At 39.6% G+C, this 22002-nt stretch overlaps 1 long non-coding RNA gene across 1 annotated transcript in view; it reads left to right on the top strand.

The window, feature by feature from the left end:
- Positions 1-1075: 1075 nt before the first annotated feature.
- The window catches only part of LOC111440388, a 21237-nt gene continuing 310 nt past the window's right edge, over positions 1076-22002 (top strand). The window contains exons 1-2 of the long non-coding RNA XR_002709929.1: positions 1076-1086; positions 17651-17654. This is a non-coding gene — a long non-coding RNA (uncharacterized LOC111440388). The remainder of the gene's footprint in view (positions 1087-17650; positions 17655-22002) is intronic.

The following is a 22002-nucleotide window of genomic DNA, read 5'->3' on the forward strand; positions in this document are numbered from 1 at the left end:
CTTGTTCATCAATTTGATCTTTTATATTTGATGACATGTCAATTGTTTCCAAGAGACTTGTAGAGATTAATAAGCGTCATCCACTACCGGTTATTTGTTCACTATGGCTAGTGGACCTGTTTATTGGCTTTCAATATTACAGACTACTGTTTTATTGTTTACTACCAAAGCATATATGATGGTCACTAAGGCCATTAAAAAAACATTTGGATGCATTGTTTGGTTAATGGCTTGGGTATTTCTCACGAACACATAAAGATGTTTTGTGATAGCTAGAGTGATGTTTGTTTGTCCAAGAAAAAAGTTAATCATGCTTGAACCAAGCATATTCGTGTCTTATTTCATTTTGTTAGAGAACTTTTTATTGAAGGGACAATCGTTTATTTAAAATTTGAATTGCTAATGATCATATGAATATGTTGATAGAGGTGGTTGGAAAAGTTACAGCATTACATAGAGTTGATTAAGATTGGATGGAAGAAATAGTCGGTTCGATTGGTGATAGCAAAAGCAGGTTATCTGCTTCGAGATCTTCTTTAAAGGTGGAGATTGTTGAGAACTGTCAAGAAAACTTGGTTCATGAATACACTTGTAAACACTTTAGTTATTGTGATTGACTACTTCTCGTGGATGTATGAGAATTTCTTCTTTTCGAACTACGTAAATCTTTGTTTCTATTTGTTCAATTTATGTTCGTAGGTGTGTGAGTGTGATCGATCTTGTTTTTGTTTCTACTACAACAATTGGTATCATAGCACTTTAGTTATGGCATTTGGGTACAAGAAACACAACCTTCGAATTTAGAGTTTATGGCTATGAGAGGTACTAAAGATGGAACTTTAAGGGCTAAGGCTTTCCTCCAAAATTATTTCAGATATACCGTTTAAAATTCACGAAAACATCACGAATGCTTAGAGATCAATTTGCTCTTGCATGGGTTAGGAGTTCAAATCGCTCATTTGATGCAAGAAAATTTAGCATAGCAGAAAACTTCACAGAAGAAATTAATGGTGATTAGTGTTGGATTTTGATAATCGGCGAGGAAATCCTTTCTTTTTGGTGAGAGGAAATTGTCGACAGGAGGTTGTTGGAAGAAAAACAAAATGCCTACAAGAAAAGGAGAGAGAATGATTGAAATTTTGAGCTCCGCTTAAAATCAGGTTGTGAAATCTTCTGAACAGATTTCCTATTTAAATATAACCTATCCTAAAATGGCTGTAGAGTGGCAACTGAATCTGTGTCACTTCCTACAAAATTGGCGTCTAAAACTTCATTAATCCATTCGACGTGTTTGTCGAATGGTCAAACGAAGAATTAATGTAATCGTGTGAATCTAAATAAGGAAAAACTCAGGTTTTATCTAACAATCTCGTCCTAAAACCTGTGGTATATCTACCTTATTTCGTTTGAACTCCGTTTTGAGCCCTATGGCTCGGTGTCCCTGGCGGCATGTCCTCCAGACTCCACGTCTTGTTCGGCCGCCTCTTCTTCGAGTTGGCGCGCCGCCAGTCCAGGTGGTTCACCTCTTCCTAATAGGTCTTCCATCTTCCGGTACCTGGCCGAGAGGTTGACTGGTTGCTCTATCTCCAGCTTTAGGATGTAAAGGCGGTTTGCCGTGCACCGAACTTACGTGAGCAACCGTCGTCGATCATCGCAGATCCTAAGTAGCTTGTGCTTGATGGAAATGTTGCAGCCGGCCTTATCGAGTTGACCCAGGCTCACAATATTAGCCTTGAGTCTTGGGATGAAGTAGACGCTGGTCAGCTTGTGATGATTGCCTCCCTTGCCGACGAACAGGATGGTGCCGTGCCCTTCAATCTCGACGACAGAGCCATCGTCAAATTTCACCGTCTCGCGAATCCCCGAGTCAAGCTCGAAGAATGCAGACTTGGCCCCGGTCATATGGTTTGTTGCCCCTGTGTCGAGGACCCATCGCTGGTGCTCCTGCTGCTCGCCTCTTTCACCGATTCGAGCGAGCACTCGCTCCTCCTTCAATTGAATTGGCTCCCCATCCGGTGCATTTGTTATGCATAGTTGGAGCTCTTCCTCGGGTTCGACGCTCACCGGAGCAGTTATGCCGTCGTCAATTACCTCTGTGGATTTGGGGAGCTCTTCCTCGAGTTCGACGCTCACCGGAGCAGTTATGCCGTCGTCGATTACCTCTGTGGATTTGGGGAGCTCTTCCTCGAGTTCGACGTTCACCGAAGCAGTTATGCCGTCGTCGATTACCTTTGTAGATTTGGGGAGCTCTTCCTCGGGTTCGACGCTCACCGGAGCAGTTATGCCATCGTCAATTACCTCTGTGGATTTGGGAAGCTCTTCCTCGAGTTCGACGCTCACCGGAGCAGTTATGCCGTCGTCGATTACCTCTGTAGATTTGGGGAGCTCTTCCTCGGGTTCGACGCTCACTGGAGCAGTTATGCCGTCGTCGATTACCTCTGTGGATTTGGGGAGCTCTTCCTCGGGTTCGACGTCAGGTAGGACTAATGCAATCACCATGAAAAGGGTCGGCTCGTCCTCCTCAGATTGAGCCACATGGGCCTTCTCGGTGGTCTCCTTGTTCTTGAGCTTGTTCCAGCAATTCTTGCTCAGGTGACCTCTCTTCCCATAGTACGAGCACTCGATTGGCCCGTCATCAGTCGGCTCCTCCTTCTTTTGATCCGCCTCTTTCCCGTGCATGCGCCAGCGAGATTTCCACGACTTCTTACCGCCTTTGCGACTGGAGGGCCCATTGCTCTCGCCGGTGTCGTCACGGAGCTTTAGGCGTGCAAGCCATTCCTCCTCAGTGAGGAGTAGACGACCCTCCTTGTCGACAGCTGAAATGGTATTTTTCTTCCGCTGCTCGACATTACGCAGTCTTCCGATCACCTCTTCCACCGTTAGGTCGTTCACGTCAATCAATGTCTCGATTAAAATCGCGACTTGCTTGAGGTGATCGGGGACGACCTGCAGCATCTTCTTCACGATTTCTGCCTCCGTCGATGATTTTTCAATGCGGATCACGAGGCTCGCCAATAGCATCACCACACTCGGTGACAGTATTAGCGAGATAGAAATCGTGAAGAAGAAGCTCGATGTTGGATTCCCGCACTCGCTGTACACCGACCCGACAGGATTTGATCCTCTCCCAGGCCGGTTGCGCAGTGCGCTTGGTAGAGAGAGATGTCAGCATCTCTGGGGGCACGGATCGTAATATGGCGGCGAACGCCAGCCGATCCTCCCGGTACTCAATCGTTTCTCCTTCCTCTGGCTCGCGACAGCATGCCATAACCCTTGCACCTGTAGGTTGACGCGCATCAATAAGGTCCACTCGTTATAGTTGGACCTTGTCAACATCGGATATACTGAACAACGACGGTCGTTGTCTTCCCTGATCACTCGCTCAACGACAACTCGACGCCCGTCATCACGGCGTCGGCGCGGAGGAGTGAGAGAATCTGCTCGAGATGGACCCCACGATGTGTTTATTTTCGCACTTTGCATTTTCTTTTACTCGAACCTGAGACCTGTGTGTTGTTAGGTCGACACTCTAACCAATATAAATCTTAGATTATATCAGTAGTGTAATGGAAGGAGTATGTGGTGTGGGAGGAGGATGGTCGGATGTTCTTTGGCTCAACCCAGACGGAGGAATGGGTACACCTTTCGGCAACATTCCAAAGTTGATTTTAGGCCAAAGAACATGCGGTGGAGGAGGTGGATAGTCTGACGTCCTTTGACTCGGCCCAGACAGAGGAATGGGTACACCTTTTGGTAACATTCCAAAATTGATCTTAGATTGTTTGCTTAAAATGTCAGATGATGCACGCAGTGGAGGAGGTGGATAGTTTGACGTTGTTTGACTCGGCCCAGACGGAGGAATGGTACACCTTTCGATAACATTCCAAAATTGATCTTAGATTGTTTGTTTAAAATGACAGATGATGCACGCGGTGGAGGAGGTGGATAGTCTGACGTCCTTTGACTCGGCCCAGACGGAGGAATGGGTACACCTTTCGGTAATATTCCAAAATTGATCTTAAATTGTTTGTTTAAAATGACAGATGATGCACGCGGTGGAGGAGGTGGATAGTCTGACGTCCTTTGACTCGGCCCAGACGGAGGAGTGGGTACGCCTTTCGGTAACATTCCAAAGACCAGGGGTGGAGAAGGCATCCAGTGAAATAATGTTCATTGGCTTGATCTAGATGAAGAAATGGATATTCCTTTTGGATGCTTTACAATTTGGTCTGTCAATTCCTCTTCTCGAATGGTGTCGTCTACATCGACAACAACTTTTTTAGCATCCGTTTTGTAGACTATGAACTGCAATCCAAAGAATATGAGAGTACACACTCTAAAAAACAAATTAGATTTATTTGACATCATATGTTCTATATGTTCTCTAAACTTCCATTTTTTCTTTTCATATAGAATTTGCTTCTTAATTTAGGTTAAAATTAAGGTCCTCCTTTGCTATAAACCCTAAAATTAACATTTTATTGTTAGAAGAAAACAATAAAAAGAATTGTTTGAAATTTGTTTGGTAATAAGTTCTTAGGTTCACAATTGGCATTTTTCTTGCAGCTTCTAAATTGTGTTTCAAAGTTTTCAAAAGTAATGTGTTGATTCAATGTTTAGTTTTTGTTTATGGTTTTTTTTATAACAATGGTGTTAATTATTAAATTGATTTCCGTGTTGTTAATTTTTCACTTCTAGTATATTTATTTAAAATATTACATTTTTATGTTTTAAATTTTATTTGATTCGACAGTAGCAAGATAGATATTTTGAAGACCGCACGTTAATGGCTTGTTCATCAATTTGATGACATGTCAATTGTTTCCAAGAGAATTGTGGAGATTAATAAGCGTCGATCCACTACCGGTTATTTGTTCACTATGACTAGTGGACCTGTTTATTGGCTTTCAATATTACAGACTACTGTTTTATTGTTTACTACCAAAGCATATATGATGGTCATTGAAGCCTTTAAAAAAACATTTGGATGCATTGTTTGGTTAATGACTTGGGTATTTCTCACGAACACGTAAAGATTTTTTGTGATAGCTAGAGTGATGTTTGTTTGTCGAAGAACAAAGTTCATCATGCTTGAACCAAGCATATTCGTGTCTTATTTCATTTTGTTAGAGAACTTGTTATTGAAGGGACAATCGTTTATTTAAAATTGGAATTGCTAATGATCATATGAATATGTTGACAGAGGTGATTGGAAAAGTGACAGCATTACATAGAGTTGATCAAGATTGGACGGAAGAAATAGTCGGTTTGATTGATGATAGCAAAAGCAGGTTATCTGCTTGGAGATCTTCTTTAAAGGTGGAGATTGTTGAGAATTGTCATGAAAACTTGGTTCATGAATACACTTGTAAACACTGTAGTTATTGTGATTGACTACTTCTCGTGGATGTATGAGACTTTCTTCTTTTTGAACTACGTAAATCTTTGTTTCTATTTGTTCAATTTATGTTCGTAGGTGTGTGAGTGTGATCGATCTTGTTTCTGTTTCTACTACAACAATTGGTATCATAGCACTTTAGTTATGGCATTTGGGTACAACAAACACAACCTTTGAATTCAGGGTTTATGGCTATGAGAGGTATTCAAGATGGAACTTTAAGGGCCAAGGCTTTCCTCCAAAATTATTGAAGATATACCGTTTAAAATTCATGAAAACATCACGAATGCTTGGAGATCAATTTTTCTTGCATGGGTTAGGAGTTCAAATCGCTCATTTGATGCAAGAAAATTTAGCATAGCAGAAAACTTCACAGAAGAAATTAATGGTGATTAGGTACTTTCCATAACGTGCACCTTGTACAATTGGACACCTTTTGATGGTGCAGGTCAATTCCACCGCATGCCCTTGAATGCTAAGGCTGTTCATTTCAAAGGATCCAGAAAACGGTTTATGCTAGAGTCTTGGATCTTCTTTAGATCCTCTTCCAGCATCTCAATCTCATACATGTTGTACCTCATTTTAAGTAGCATCTCAAGGAAGTATGGTTTATAAACAAAGATGAAAGATTTAAAGTTGAATTGATCGTTGAGGAGCAGATTCAAGCTAGTACCAAGAATAATTAGTAACTCCAACCTAGACCAACTAAGTAATTGGTTCTACTATTGACTCGGTTTGATGAATTGTAGTATTTATGATGACGCGTGCCATTTAATAAGTCATGTCATGTTATGCGACGTTATGCAACCTAGACCAACTAAGTAATTGGTTCTACTGTTGACTCGGTTTGATGAATTGTAGTATGTATGATGACGCGTGCCATTTAATAACTTATGTCATGTTATGCGACGTTATGCTACGATAAGCTATTCTATTTTTGATCGTGTAGTGTTGTATAAAGGTTATATGGAATCGAAAATCTATGATGTATAAACCTCCATAGACCATGCCATGAAAGCTATGTTACATACTATTGAACGTACAAGAATTATGAAAGCATAATTCACCGATTTATTATGTTATAGATAAATGGAGGTTTGTCTTATATCATAGATTATGCTACGAGGAACTCATGCATATTAGTGTGTCATGTGCATCGGGATACTTACATTACGACTTATGATTTTTGATATTTATGTGCGTTATGATGTTATGCAGACCCTTTCACTCTGTGGTATTCAACAAGAACTCGTTAGCGTGTACTAGCCCGACGAGCCAGGTCTAGGGGGTGTGTGAGCCCACCTAGTGGGTCCATACTCACATACATGGGCTATGTGCAGAGAAGTACTACACATCCAAAATTGTCCGAACTAAAAATCTGTCTAAGGCCATGCTATGATATGTTAAAAGGATAGGTCCCCCCATAGCACGACACGTTCAGGTTCACAACACACACGGTGTTCATGCATCAAACTATTCATCCAATCAAGCTAGTAGTGAAGTTATTAATTGGTTGTACTATGTCGAGTTACAAATTATCCTCGAAACTAACTTAGATCTTCTTCTCTAAGTCCAATTCAACCTAGGTGAGTTTTCGACATTGAGTTAATACATAATATTGTTGAACAAAATTCTATGTGAGAAACACTCGCACTCTTTATTAACACAAATCGAAAAGAGATTACAAGGCACTTTGTAGAATACTCTTGTTTTATATTTCTTGGGATGAAAACCTAGGTAGGGTTGATTTTATCGGGAGACAACTGATGCATGGTACACCAATCTAAAAAAGATTACAAGGCACTTTGTAGAATACTTTGACTTGGCCCAGGCGGAGGAATGGGTACACCTTTTAAAATGACAGATGAAGCATGCGGTGGAGGAGGTGGGTAGTCATTATGCCTTCTACTTGACCCAAACAAAGAAATGGGTACGCCTTTCGGCAACATTCCAAAATTCATCTTAAATTGTTTATTTAAAATGAAAGATGAAGTATGCGGTAGAGGAAGTGGGTAGTGATTATGCCTTTTACTCGGCCCAGATGGAGGAATGGGTACGCCTTTCGGTAACATTCTAAGGACGACGGGTGGAGGAGGGGTCAAGTGAAATAATGTTCTTTGGCTTGATTTAGATGAAGAAATGGATATTCCTTTTGGATGCTTTACAATTTGGTCCGTCAATTCCTCTTCTCGAATGGTGTCGTCTACATCGACTTCAACCACTTTTTTAGCATCCGTTTCGTAGACTATAAAGTGCACTCCAAAGAAAATGAGAGTACAGACCCTCAAAAACACATTAGACATCATATTTTCTATAAAATATGATCTCTAAACTTCCATTTCTTCCTTTTTATATAGAATTTGCTTTTCAATTAAAATTAAGGTCCCTTTGCCATAAACCCTAAAATTAACATTTTATTTTTGGAAAAAACAACAAACCGTTTGAAATTTGTTTGGTAATAAGTTTTAAGGTCCACAATTGACATTTTTCTTACGGATTTCTAAATTGTGGTTTCCATATTTTTGTGATAGCGAGGTTATGTTTGTTTGTCCAAGAACCCAGTCCATCATGCTTCAACCAAGTATATTCATGTCTAATTTCATTTTGTTCAAGAAATTGTTAATGAAGGGAGAATCGTTTATTTAAAATTGGAACTCCTAATGATCATATCAATATGTTGATAGAGGTGGTTGCCAGCATTACGTAGATTTCTATTTCTGTCACAACAATTGGTATCGTATCATTTTGTATGGAATTTGGGTACAACAAACACAACCTTTGAATTCAGGGTTTATGGCTGTGAGAGGTATTCGAGATGGAACTTTAAGGGCTAAGGCTTTCCTCCAAAATTATTGAAGATATACCGTTTAAAATTCATGAAAACATAACAAATGCTTGGAGATCAATTTGCTCTTGCATGGGTTGTGCGTTCAAATCGTTCATTTGATGCACGGAAATTTAGCAAAGCAGAAAACTTCACAGAAGAAATTAATGGCGTTTAGGTACTTTTCATACCGGCACCTTGTCTAATTGGACACCTCGTGAGGGTGCAGGTCAATTCCACAACATGCCCTTGAATGCTAAGGTTGTTCATTTCAAAAGATCTAGAAAACAATGCTAGAGTCTTGAAACTCCTTTAGATCCTCTTCCAGCATCACAATCTCATACATTTTGTACCTCATTTTAAGTAGCATCTGAAAGAAGTATGGTTTATAAACAAAGATGATAGATTTTAAAGTTGAATTGATCATTGAGGAGCAGATTCAAGCTAGTACCAAGAATAATTAGTAACTCCAACCTAGACCAAATAAGTAATTGGTTCTACTATTGACTCAGTCTGACGAATTGTAGCTTGTATGATGACGCGTGCCATTTAATAACTTATGTCATGTTATGCGACGTTATGCTATGATAAGCTATTCTATTTTGTGATCATGTAGTGTTGTATAAGGGTTATATGTTATCGAAAATCTATGATGTATAAACCTCCATAGACCATGCCATGAAATCTATGTTACATACTATTGAACGTACAGGAATTATGAAAGCATAATTCACCTATGTTATAGATAAATGGAGGTTTGTCTTATATCATAGATTATGCTACGAGGAACTCATGCATATTAATGTGTCATGTGCATCGGGATACTTACATTACGACTTATGATTTTTTATATTTATGTGCGTTATGATGTTATGCAGACCCTTTCACTCTGTGGTATTCAACAAGAACTCATAAGCGAGTGCTAACCCGATGAGCCATATCTAGGGGGTGTGTGAGCCTACCTAGTGGGTCCATGCTCACATACATGGGCTATGTGTATAGAAGTACTACACATCCAATCTTGCCCGAACTAAAAAACTATCTAAGGACATGTTGTGATATGTTAAAAGAATAGGTCCCCCCATGGCACAACATACACGTTGTTCATGCATCAAACCATTCATCCAATCAAGCTAGTAGTGAAGTTATTAATTGGTTGTACTACGTCGAGTTACAAATTATCCTCGGAACTAGCTTAGATCTGCTTCTCTAAGTCCAATTAAACCTAGGTGAGTTTTCGACATTGAGTTAATAAATAATATTGTTGAACAAAATTCTATGGGAAAAATACTTGCACTTTTTATTAACACAAATTGAAAAGGGATTATAACGCACTTGGTAGAATACTCTTTTTTTATATTTTTTTGGGATGAATTCATAGGTAGGGTGGAGGGTATTTACAATGGAGGTGAGACAATTTATTCCTTAAATATCTCAACCTTTTTCCTAAAATATCTCTATAAAAAATTTGTGTATATTTATTCCTAAAATAGCTGAATCATTTTACTAAAATTGAAAGTATTTTTACTCCAAACATACCTAAATCATTTTCCTAAAATAAATATATATATATGAGCTCATACAATTATTGGGCTAGTGATGATATTTTAACATTGCCCCTCAACACTAGTCCTCATTCGTTGCACCATGTTGAGCTGATAGCGAAAGCTCTCACGTTTGCCCGTATTCAGCCTTTTTGTAAACAAGTCTGCCACTTGGTCACCTGTCTTGATCTGTCGCATCTCGACTTCTTCCTTCAAGACTTTCTCTCTAATGAGATGGTAGTGTACCTCCACATGCTTTGTTCGAGCATGAACCACCAGATTTTCTGCTAGGCGAATCGCAGATTGATTGTCACAATGAAGTGATATTAGATCGTCAATTTTCTGGTGCAAATCTTTCATCAAGAGTTTCAGCCATGTACTTTCCTGAGCTGTTCCAGTTGCTGCTCTATACTCTACTTCAGTAGTTGACAATGATACTGTTGGTTGTCTTTTGATACACCAAGAAATTGTTCCCGAACCAAACTTGAACACATGCCCAGTGGTTGATATCCGAGTATCATGGTCTCCTGCATAGTCAGCATCACAATATCCAACTAACTTGCAGTCTTTGCTTCTTTTGTACAGAAGACCACAGTCAATTGTACCTTTGACATATAACAAGATCCGTCGAGCCAAATGACGCTTCTTTGGACTTTGCATGTACCGACTCATGACTCCAACTGCATAATAAATATCAGGCCAAGTTAAAGTTAGGTAGATAAGACTACCTACTATGCTGCAAGAATTGTCAGCAGATATCAGTCCAATCCGGGACATGCTCATTGGACTGTCGTTCAAAATATCCTCAAGTATCTTAGGAGAACGAGGGACTATATGTTAATGTACGGCGCTAAGGATCTGATCCTTACAAAGTACACTGACTTAGATTTTCAAACCGATATAGATTCGAGGAAATCGACATCGGGATCTGTTTCACTCTGAACGGAGGAGAAATAATATGGAAAAACATAAATCAAGGTTGCATTGTTGATTCCACCATGGAGGCTGAGTATGTTGCTACTTGTGAAGTAGCAAAAGAATCAGTATGGCTTAGGAAGTTCTTAACTGATTTGAAAGTCGTTCCAAATATGCATCTGCCTTATCACTCTTTATTGTGATAATAGTGGAGCAATTGCAAATTCTAAAGAACCAAGAAGCCATAAGCGAGGAAAACTTATTGAGCGCAAATATCATCTCATAAGGGAGATTGTGCAACGAGGAGATGTGATCGTCACATAGATAGCTTCATGGAACAACACTGCTGATCCATTTACAAAGCCCCTCACGGCTAAAGTGTTTGAAGGGCACCTAGTGAGTCTAGGACTAAGAGTTATGTAATCTAGGGCAAGTGGGAGAAAATGCATGAGTATGTGATGCCCTAGTTCATTGTATTTATATCTTTCTCTCTACTCAAGTCCAAGTGGGAGTTTGTTGGCTTTATGTCCTAAAACTCATAGTTTTTAAACAAAAACATATTATGTTTTCAATAAAGTTATTATTGATGATTATTCAGTAAAGATTGTTATTGAATAAAGTGAATTTTACGATCATTAATCTAAATCCAATAAACTAATAGCACTCTAGCTATAGTATGATTACTTGAACTACATATAGAGACAAAAGAGTGGATCAAGTTCAAGTATATAGTCAAAATGATCTATAGTACAGGGATAAGGCCGAGTACCTTATTCTGAGGACACTATGGATGCGGTCCACTTTTGTATATGATATAAACATTGTGATCACTAAATTGTACACGTGGAGACATGTGAGTGGGGGCGTCCTATGCAATGAGTATTGCATAAGATAGGACCATGAAGAAAACCACTCTCACTTTATAATGTTGTTTACTGTTGAGACTGATTTTTTCATTCGATGACCTAAGTAACTCGATCTTAATCCTGAGTTCACTATGAACTCTTGTTTATTCAGAATTATCCTTAGATTTGCATGGGTGAGAGGGGCCCGAGTTCCCTGACTAAATAAGTCTCCCATTTCAGGGGTAAGACTGGGTGAATAACTGGGGACATAGGGTGTTAAGATTGAATTCACTCCTACCCGCTTTTAGGGATAGTAGAGAGGTTGTTTCCTTAAGTACTAACTCCAGGTCTTGAACAAGGGGCCCCACCCTCTCATTGGCCTGAGAGGGATTCAGTTTGGTGGTTGGATCACAAACCAATCGTTCATTAGAGGATTAGTGGGACTTAAGGAACAAGAAGTAAGTTTAGGGGTAAAACGGTAAATTGACCCAGCTCTAGTTACAAACAACCTGTGAAGGATTGACTTACTAATCATGGTTGTATCAAATGGACAGAAATATATCTATAGTGAGAGGAGTGCAACTACTAGGCTATAGTGGAGTGTCCTAGTAGTTAACGAATGTTGGTTAACAAGGTTAATGAGTTTAGCCGGTTAATCTAGAATCGTTGGAGCCCATGATCGGTAGGTCCATTAGGTCCACATGCTAGCTCATATCAGACTAAAACTTAGAATAGTGTGACGAGAGAGTTCGAAGTGTTCGAATTCAAATTATGGAATATACGCTAAATATATAGGCGCATTTTGTTTTAATTATGAATTAAATAAAAAGAGAGAATTGGAGATATTTAAATAAGGCTTACATATTTTAATTATGAATAGGGATTCATAATCAATATGTGCGGGAATTGATTGGTATTGGCATTTGATTTAAGGTTAAATATTACTTAAATTATTTAATTAATCATTTAATGTTAATTTAATTTGAAATGAATTATTTAAATTAATTGTTGAATTAAAATAAAGAAAGTCAAAATGTTGACTTCACCTAATGGAAAAATCCATGTTTGAGTCAGTGGAATATTGAGTGTGGTTTAACGAGCTTGCATGTTTGCCACACAATCCCACAAATTTGAGTAAAATTTTGAGTGTCAAAATTTGGTTTAACCAAACATGCATGTTTGCCAAATAAACCCCATAAATTTGAGTGGAATTTTGAGTGTCAAAATTTGGTCAACTCAAACTTTCATGCTTGCCACATAATTCCACAAATTTGAGCGGAATTTTGAGGGTCAAAATTTGGTAATCTCAAATTTGCATGAACATGCAAATATGACTCTATAAATAGAGTGATCAAGGTACATGAAAATTCGTCTTGAAAAACTTTGAGAAAATCTCTCAACACTCTCTTTACATGTACTAAATTCCTATCAAGTTTAGTTACTCACCGAATTCCACAATCCCGCTCTAAGGTTGGAGAATAGTAGGGAAGAAACTAGTGTTGGTTCGAAACCGGTTCGTGAGCAAAAAGAAATTTGAACTACAAAAGGTTAGTATTCAAACTCATTGAGTTTTAATGCTTTTGAACATGCTAGCTAATTTACTATAATTGATGTACTTAGAGTGCCTAAGATCCAAATTGCTTCCATACGTGTTATAGTAACACCTCCATGTGCAAAAATCTTGGCATTCGTCTCTATCGGTGTTAAAACTTGCTTGTACTCAAACATGTTGAACTTCTGAAGCATATCTCTTGTATACTTTTTTTGGCATAGAAACAATCCTTCATCTGTGCGATCAACTTCTAAGCCCAAGAAGTGTTTAAGCTCTCCTAGCTCTTTCATCTTAAGCGTACTGATAGATTTTCTCTTGTTTGATAAATTTCACTTTCGTCGTCCCCGGTGATAATCAAATCGTCCACATAGACCAACACAATTGCCAATTTTCCTTCTCTTTCTTTGATGAACACGCTTGAAGCTGCATGCGCAACTGAATAACCACTTTGGGTAAGAAATTCAGCAATCTTACCATACCAAGCTCTTGGTGCTTGCTTCAATCCGTAAAGAGCTTTTTTTAAGCTTGCATACGTGATTAGGATTAGCTGCATTCTCAAATCCCATTGGTTGGTTCATATAAATCTCCCTATCTAATGCTCCGTGCAAGATGCATTATTCACATCCGTTTGCCACAGTTTCCTATCTTTACTTGTCGCGAGTGCTAGCAGAAACTCATACGGTAGTGATCTTTACCACTAGACTGAATGTTTCATCATAGTCTAGTCCATATTTTTTAGAAAACCCTCGAGCTACGATTCGTGCCTTGTATCTCTCGATTGATCCATCCGGTCGACGCTTTATTTTGTAGATCCACTTGCAAGAGATGAGTTTTACATCTCCTAGTTTTGGCACTAGTTCCCAAGTTTGATTCTTCTCCAAGGTTATAATGTCTTCCTCCATCGCTTTATGCCAAACCGAGTTTTGTGATGTTTCTTCATATGTCTCTGGTTCATTGATTTCGTCTTCTACAATAGTTACATTGGCATACTTAAGATTTGGCTTTTGGATTCTTTTTTATCGCCTAAGTTGTTGATGTGTCGTTTCCTTTTCATAAAATTTGTTTGATTGAGTCACTTCTTGGTCATCAACATCAATGTCGCTTAGGCCATTATGCGCATCAATATTTGGTTGAGTGTGCATAGTTTGCTCCCCCATCTTCTGTTGAAGAATTTCTTCGACGTTGTTTGAATCTGGTTAGACTTTCTTCTTCGAGGATCACCATGAAGATGCTTCATCGAAAACTACATCTCTTGATGTATAGTATTTTTCACTTGTTGGATCACATCACTTCCACCCTTTCCTTTGATTGTCATATCCAACAAATATACACTTGACTACTTTCTTATCAAACTTGCTACGTAGGTGGTCAGACACAAATACTTGGAAGTAGCTGATTGTAGGTTTCATATGCCATAGTATCTCAAATGGTGAGACGAATCCTAGCCTTGGTTGGGGAAGCTTGTTGATCACATGGGCAGCAGTTTGCATAGCTTCAACCCAAAATTTTCGTAGATCATTCTTTGCGTGTAACATACTTCAACAAATTTCTGCAAGTTGCCGATTCTTTCTTTCTGCTTCACCATGTTGTTGTGGCATGTTGGCACATGTAAACTGACGTCGTATCCCACACTCGTGTAAATATTGATCAAACTCATCTGACGTGTATTCTCCGCCATTGTCTGAACGTAAGCAACAAATCTTCACTCCTACTTCTCCTTCGATCATCATCTTGAATTCTTGAAATTTTGAAAACGTGTCAGACTTTTCGTTCTTAAAGAAAATCCACCAATATCTTGAGTAGTCGTCAATGAACGTCACTATATACCGCATTCCACTGATCGATGCTTGTTTGACTGGACCGAACAAATCAAAGTGAATTAACTCTAATGGTTTCGTTGCTTTGAATTTTGGCTCTTTGTATGGTAATTGATGAGTTTTACCATATTCACATCCAGCGCAAACAACGTCCACTTTGACTTCAAGTTGAGTTAGAACTTTGAGCATGAATTTCTCCATAATCAGCTTCAACTTGTGGTAGCCAACATGTTCCAATCTTGCATGCCATAGATCTGTTGTCTCATTCGTACGGGTGTTGTCAACATAGGCAGACTCTGCAGATAGGACGTAAATGGACTCCACTCTTCGCCCTTCTATTGTCAGCTTTCCTATTATCTTAACATCTTTATAGACTTTCACATCTTCTGACCCAAACAAGACGTAGTTTCCTGATGTTGTTAGTTGTGTCACTGACAACAAGTTTTTCTTTGTACCTGGTACATGATAAACATTATGTAACACTGTATTAGATTTATTGCCAGGCATGATTGTCGTATTACCGATTTTAGCAATTGACAACTGTGTTATTTGTTGTGCTTTCCTTACGACTTCCTTTGTACTCTTTCTTGTCTTGCAATTTTCTCTGATCGCCAGTCATATGGTTTGAGCATCCTGCATCAACGATCCGCATTTTCATCTTCAATATGATCTCCCATCGTCCCCAACGATCATAAACAAATTTGTTTCGAGAATTTTCTGGAGATGTAATTTCATTCTCCAGAAAAAGTGGGAGAGATTGTGTGTCTTTGGCTCAACCCGAGGGTCCTATTTATAGGGACTCTTGGAGAATATTTGCCAAATGATATATTTGCATATTTAATATATTAAGATATAATACCTCATACAAATCATATTTAGATATTATAAGATATCCTAATATATACTTAATTAATTTGAATCTCATTCAAATTTCAAATATATTTTTATTTAATATATCAAAATACATTAATTGATTTAATATTTAATTGTATCTAATACAATAAATATATTTTTCTATTAATATATCTAATATATTAAATATTAATTTCACCATTCAAATGGTCAAATTAATATCTTTTTCTCCATTTATATTTAACATATCTAATATATTAAGTATTAATCTGAACCCTTCTAATTAAATATATTTTCTCTATTTATTTAATATATCTAATATATTAATACTAATTTGACATTTCAAATTACATTTATTTTCTCTTTTATATTTAATATATATGCTATATTAAATATCAATTTGAACACTTCAAACTTTCTTTCAAATAAATTGAACCTTTTAGCGCGTTACTATGAGCTAGCAAGAAGACCTTATGGACCTACATATTATAAGTTCCAATGATACAAAATTAATTAATTAATTAAACTCTTTAATTAATCAATTTCCATACACTAACTATAGATCACTCCACTGTAGATCTAGAGTTGCACTCTTATGCACTGTAGGACATGTAGTACCTTCCTCTTCCATCTCCATGTTGGAGGATGCCACATTGCTTTCAACAAATTTTGCCATATTATAACTCCTAATGATCATATCAATATGTTGACAGAGGTGGTTGCCAGCATTACGTAGATTTCTGTTTCTGTTACAACAATTGGTATCGTATCATTTTGTTATGGAATTTTGGTACAACAAACACAACCTTTGAATTCAGAATTTATGGCTGTGAGAGGTATTTGAGATGGAACTTTAAGGGCTAAGGCTTTCCTCCGAAATTATTGAAGATATACCGTTTAAAATTCATGAAAACATAACAAATGCTTGGAGATCAATTTGCTCTTGCATGGGTTGTGCGTTCAAATCGTTCTTTTGATGCATGGAAATTTAGCAAGCAGAAAACTTCACAGAAGAAATTAATGGCATTTAGGTACTTTTCATACCGAGCACCTTGTATAATTGGACATCTCGTGAGGGTGCAGGTCAATTCCACAACATGCCCTTGAATGCTAAGGTTGTTCATTTCAAAAGATCTAGAAAACGGTTTATGCTAGAGTCTTGGAACTTCTTTAGATCCTCTTCCAGCATCTCAATCTCATATATTTTGTACCGCATTTTAAGTAGCATCTGAAAGAAGTATGGTTTATAAACAAAGATTATAGATTTAAAGTTGAATTGATCATTGAGGAGCAGATTCAAGCTAGTACCAAGAATAATTAGTAACTCCAACCTAGACCAAATAAGTAATTGGTTCTACTATTGACTCAGTTTGACGAATTGTAGTATGTATGATGACGCCTGCCATTTAGTAACTTATGTCATGTTATGTGACGTTATGCTCTGATAAGCTATTCTATTTTGTGATTATGTAGTGTTGTATAAGGGTTATATGTTATCGAAAATCTATGATGTATAAACCTCCATAGACCATGCCATGAAAGTTATGTTACATACTATTGAACGTACAAGAATTATGAAAGCATAATTCACCGATTTATTATGTTATAGATAAATGGAGGTTTGTCTTATATCATAGATTATGCTACGTGGAACTCATGCATATTAGTGTGTCACGTGCATCGGGATACTTACATTACGACTTATGATTTTTGATATTTATGTGCGTTATGATGTTATGGAGACCCTTTCACTCTATGGTATTCAACAAGAACTCGTTAGCGAGTGCTAGCTCGACGAGCCGAATCCAGGGAGTGTGTGTCATGACCGGATTTTTTAGGCTTCGAAAAACCGAATCGTGACTAAAAAGACAAAATCGAAAACAAACAAAAAGAAAAATAAAAGAAAAGTAAAGTAAAGTAAAAACATAAAAATACCATTAAATTAAAACAAGAGAGAGAAGTTTTGTTTTGAAATTATTACAAAAGAAATTGCAAATTTAAAATGAAGAAAAATACAATTGAATTAAAACAACAGAGAGAAGTTTTGTTTTGAAATTATTACAAAAGGAATTGCAAATATAAAATGAAGAAAAATACAATTATGAAGAAAAATACAAAAGACAGTGAAAGACCGAAAAGGGACTGATGCTCCAGAACGACCCCCTCTGTGACCGCATAGCTCCCGAGCGCTCCTCCACCTCGACCGGTACCTGAAAAAGAAAGGTAAAAAGGAATGAGTATAAAAATTATACTCAGTAAGCCACCTACTTGTAGGCTCTCTTCGCATCCTAATTTAACAGGTTCCCACGGTTTCCTAATTCGGTTCTAGGACATCTGGTTCTAATCTTAGTCCCTTGAGGCTTGCCCCTTGGGTTTCACCGGTTCATCGTCCTTTCATTGAATGCCTAGAGGTTCCTTACGCCAAGCTTATATGATCGGTATCTCTCTATGAGGCGCTACCTCTACATGGCTATCTGGGACTACATGGTACCTAGCCTAGGTATGTGCTGAATACCCCTACGCCCATATAGTCACCCTAGGGGGGGCGCGACCCAACCCGTTCCCATGCTGCTAATGGGCTGTACAACGTGGGAACACATTTCCCATGCGAAATGGCTAAGAGCAGTAAGGACTGATCAGAGACCCTTGGTCCTCCCACGAAGCTACAGATATCGTTCTCACGCTAGCAATCTATGAACACTCCGAGATATCTTGTTGCCGTGGTAAACCGCTAAGTTCCTAGGGGAAAATGAAGTCTGGCTGGAGCTACATATCGCTACTAACAGTAATCCCCTAAGCCTATCATAGAAATGGGCCCTACCAATTAACAGAGTGTACATGCAACCTTCTTCTAACATCATAGTATGTAATTCATGCAAACTAGGCATACCGGCTCAACGGGGCGATGACCTCCATCAAGCACCCAGAGCACGAAGTTCACGCTCAATGGGGCAAATTCGTCCATCAAGCACCCGGAACACGGTATACACAATTCTAACATAAATTAAATGCATGCATACATACGGCGGAAGCTTAAAGCATACAGCAACACTCATGTAATTCACCCAATACAATTATAACAATTAATCTGACTAATAATTTACATGGAGAGCTAACCTGAAGCAAAACTACTAACATGCATGCAATCCAAGCGAATCCTACAAGTATTTCTTCCTAAATACCGGGTGGTGACTTACCTGGTTGACGCGTGCCCTTTTTGCTAGCGTTTCTTTGCCCGTGAGGTGTCCAAAAATACTGATTTCTTTAAATTAGGTCCCTATTCACGTAAGAACAATATTAGAACTGGTACCGAGACAAAAATCGAGCAAACAGAAAACAACTGGGCGAAATTGGTCGTTCCACGCGCGCTTGGAGTGCATGGTCACGCACGCGGGAAGGCGCCAGTCGCAGGCTGCACGCGTGCCTGCCACACGTGCCCGCTTCCGCGTAGTCGCGGGTCGGCCGGTCCGGTCGGCTCGCGTTTGCGGTTGGCCCGACTTGCAGGCGACATGTGTCGACGCCTTGCTGGTGCTGCGTTGGTCCATCCGATGGTCAACGCGTGTCCGGCACCTGTCGCCGCCCTCCGCCGCTCGCCGTCCGCCCCATTTTTTTTCTTCTTTCTTCTCTGTCCTCTAAAAACTGAAACACAAACCTCTTTTTCGATTTTCATATCTTTCGATCCGTAGATCGGATCGATATGATTCCTTTGGCAATGTTCTAGATCGTGTTACGGGCTACGTCCTAGTATTCTTTTTTATAATTTTTTGCTTGACTACCGAACGAGTTAAGAACTTCGGAAGTTCGCTAACCGTTCTCGGACAACTCTCGGATCTCTACCTTTGGGTTGAGGTCTCGACCAAACTTCTTCACAGACCGTGCGTGAGTTATTCCTAGGTGAAGATTTCAGCATTTTAGGATCGATTCACGTAGGAAAGACTCAGATTTGAGAAATGTCGTTCAGAAACCTTACCTCGCGAAATATTCTTGGGTCCTGAAGGAGCGTCAGCCTTGCTAGCCTCTCAATCCTTGTACGAGTCTCGTCTAAGGATGGATTCCGACGGTGGTTCATTAATCTTCCCAGCTGACTTCTCTCCAGTTTCTCTCTATCTCCTTCTTTCTTTTGCAGGGGATCTGACGGGGTTCTCCTTGGACCCCTATTAGGGCTGAAGGGGCAAAATGACATTTTTTTTTCTTGTGTTACAAATTCTCCCCTCCTTAGGAACTTTCGTCCCTGAAAGTAGCTATCTCTTGGAAGAGTTCGGGATAAGCTTTCCTCACATCTTCTTCTCGTTCCCAGGTTGCCTCTTCCTCACGATGGTTATCCCATGAGACCTTTACCAAGGGAATATCTTTGTTACGCAACCGCCTAGTGTCTCGAGCCAAAATTCTGCTAGGCTTCTCCTCGTAAGACAGATCTTCTCGAAGAGGAAGCATCTCATGCTCGATTACATGAGTAGGGTCTGGAGTATACTTCCGCAGCATGGATACGTGGAACACATTGTGCACAGCGGCAAGGTTCGGTGGTAGGGCAATTCTGTAAGCCACAGCCCCAACTCTTTCTAGAATCTCGAAGGGGCCTATGAACCTTGGGCTCAATTTTCCTTTCTTTCCGAACCTCAACACCCCCCTCATAGGGGCTACCTTAAGGAACACGTGGTCACCCACCTCAAATTCGAGGTCCCTTCTACGCACATCTGCATAGCTTTTCTGTCGACTCTGTGCGGTGAGTATCCTTTTCTTAATTTTCTGCATCGCTGCGTTGGTGACCTTAACCAACTCTGGTCCCAATAGTTGCTGCGAGCCTATCTCTTCCCAAAACACCGGTGTTTGACACCTATGCCCATACAGTGCCTCAAAGGGGGTCATCTGAATGGCCGCTTGATAACTATTGTTGTAGGCAAACTCCATTAAAGGTAGATGTTCGTCCCAACACCCAGAGAAATCTAAGGAGCAGGCTCGCAACATGTCCTCTAAAACCTGGTTCAGCCTTTCGGTTTGTCCGTCCGTTTGAGGATGAAACGCTGTACTGAACCTCAACTAAGTTCCTAGTGCCCTCTAAAGACTCCTCCAGAACTGAGAGGTGAACCTGGTGTCCCGGTCTAATACTATGGACACTGGTACCCAGTGCAGGCGTACTATTTCCTTGACATATAATTGAGCCCACCGATCCCCTCGATATGTGGACTTTCCTGGAATGAAGCGAGCCGTCTTAGTCAGTCTGTCTATAATTACCCAGATGACGTTGAAACCCTGCTTTGTCTTTGGCAAACTCGAGATAAAATCCATACAGACTGTTTCCCATTTCCACTGAGGAACGTTTAGGGGCTGTAGCAATCCTGCTAGGCGCTACCTCGAGGCCTTCACCTGCTGGTAGGTCAAGCAACGGCTTACAAAATGTGCTATGTCTCTCTTCATTCCGAACCACCAATAATATCTTTTCAGATCCTGATACATCTTCGTACTTCCAGGGTGGAACACATAAGATGTATCATGGGCTTCAGTCATAATATCTTTTAAGATTCCCTCGTCTCGGGGAACGCACAGGCGGTTTTGACATAGCAAACCCCCGTTTGAGGAGATAGAATACCTTACTGGCCTCTTTGTCTCAGTCTGACTGCACACTTTACTAAGGTGTTCGTCAGACCTCTGAGCGTCGATAATTTTCTTTCGTAGGGTGGGCTGTATGGTTAACTGTGCTATCTGAACATTACCACCTTTAACCACCACGTCTATCCCAGCCCTCTTCATCACATCTTGTAGTCTTTTCTGTGTGGTGATCATCGCAGAAGTATGCACGGCCTTCCTGCTCAATGCATCAGCTACCACGTTGGCTTTGCCTGGATGGTACAAGATCTCTATGTCATAATCCTTTACCAGTTCCAACCATCGCCTTTGTCTCATATTGAGCTCCTTCTGCGTGAATAAGTACTTGAGGCTCTTATGATCGGTGAAGACTTGTACTTTTTTCCCATACAGGTAATACCGCCACGTTTTTAGAGCAAATACTACCGCTGCTAACTCGAGGTCATGCGTTGGGTAGTTTCGTTCATATTCCTTCAGTTGTCGAGAAGCATACGCTATCACCTTACCATTCTGCATGAGCACACATCCCAAACCTTTCTCTGATGCATCACTGTACACCGCGAGATTACCTGACCCGTCTGGAACTATAAGGACTGGTGCGGTTACCAACCTCTTCTTGAGTTCTTGAAAACTTTGTTCACAAGCTAGAGTCCAAGCAAAGGGCTTGCCCTT

This window comes from Cucurbita moschata, unplaced genomic scaffold (assembly GCF_002738365.1).
Source record: "Cucurbita moschata cultivar Rifu unplaced genomic scaffold, Cmos_1.0 Cmo_Scf00199, whole genome shotgun sequence".
NCBI lineage: Eukaryota > Viridiplantae > Streptophyta > Magnoliopsida > Cucurbitales > Cucurbitaceae > Cucurbita > Cucurbita moschata.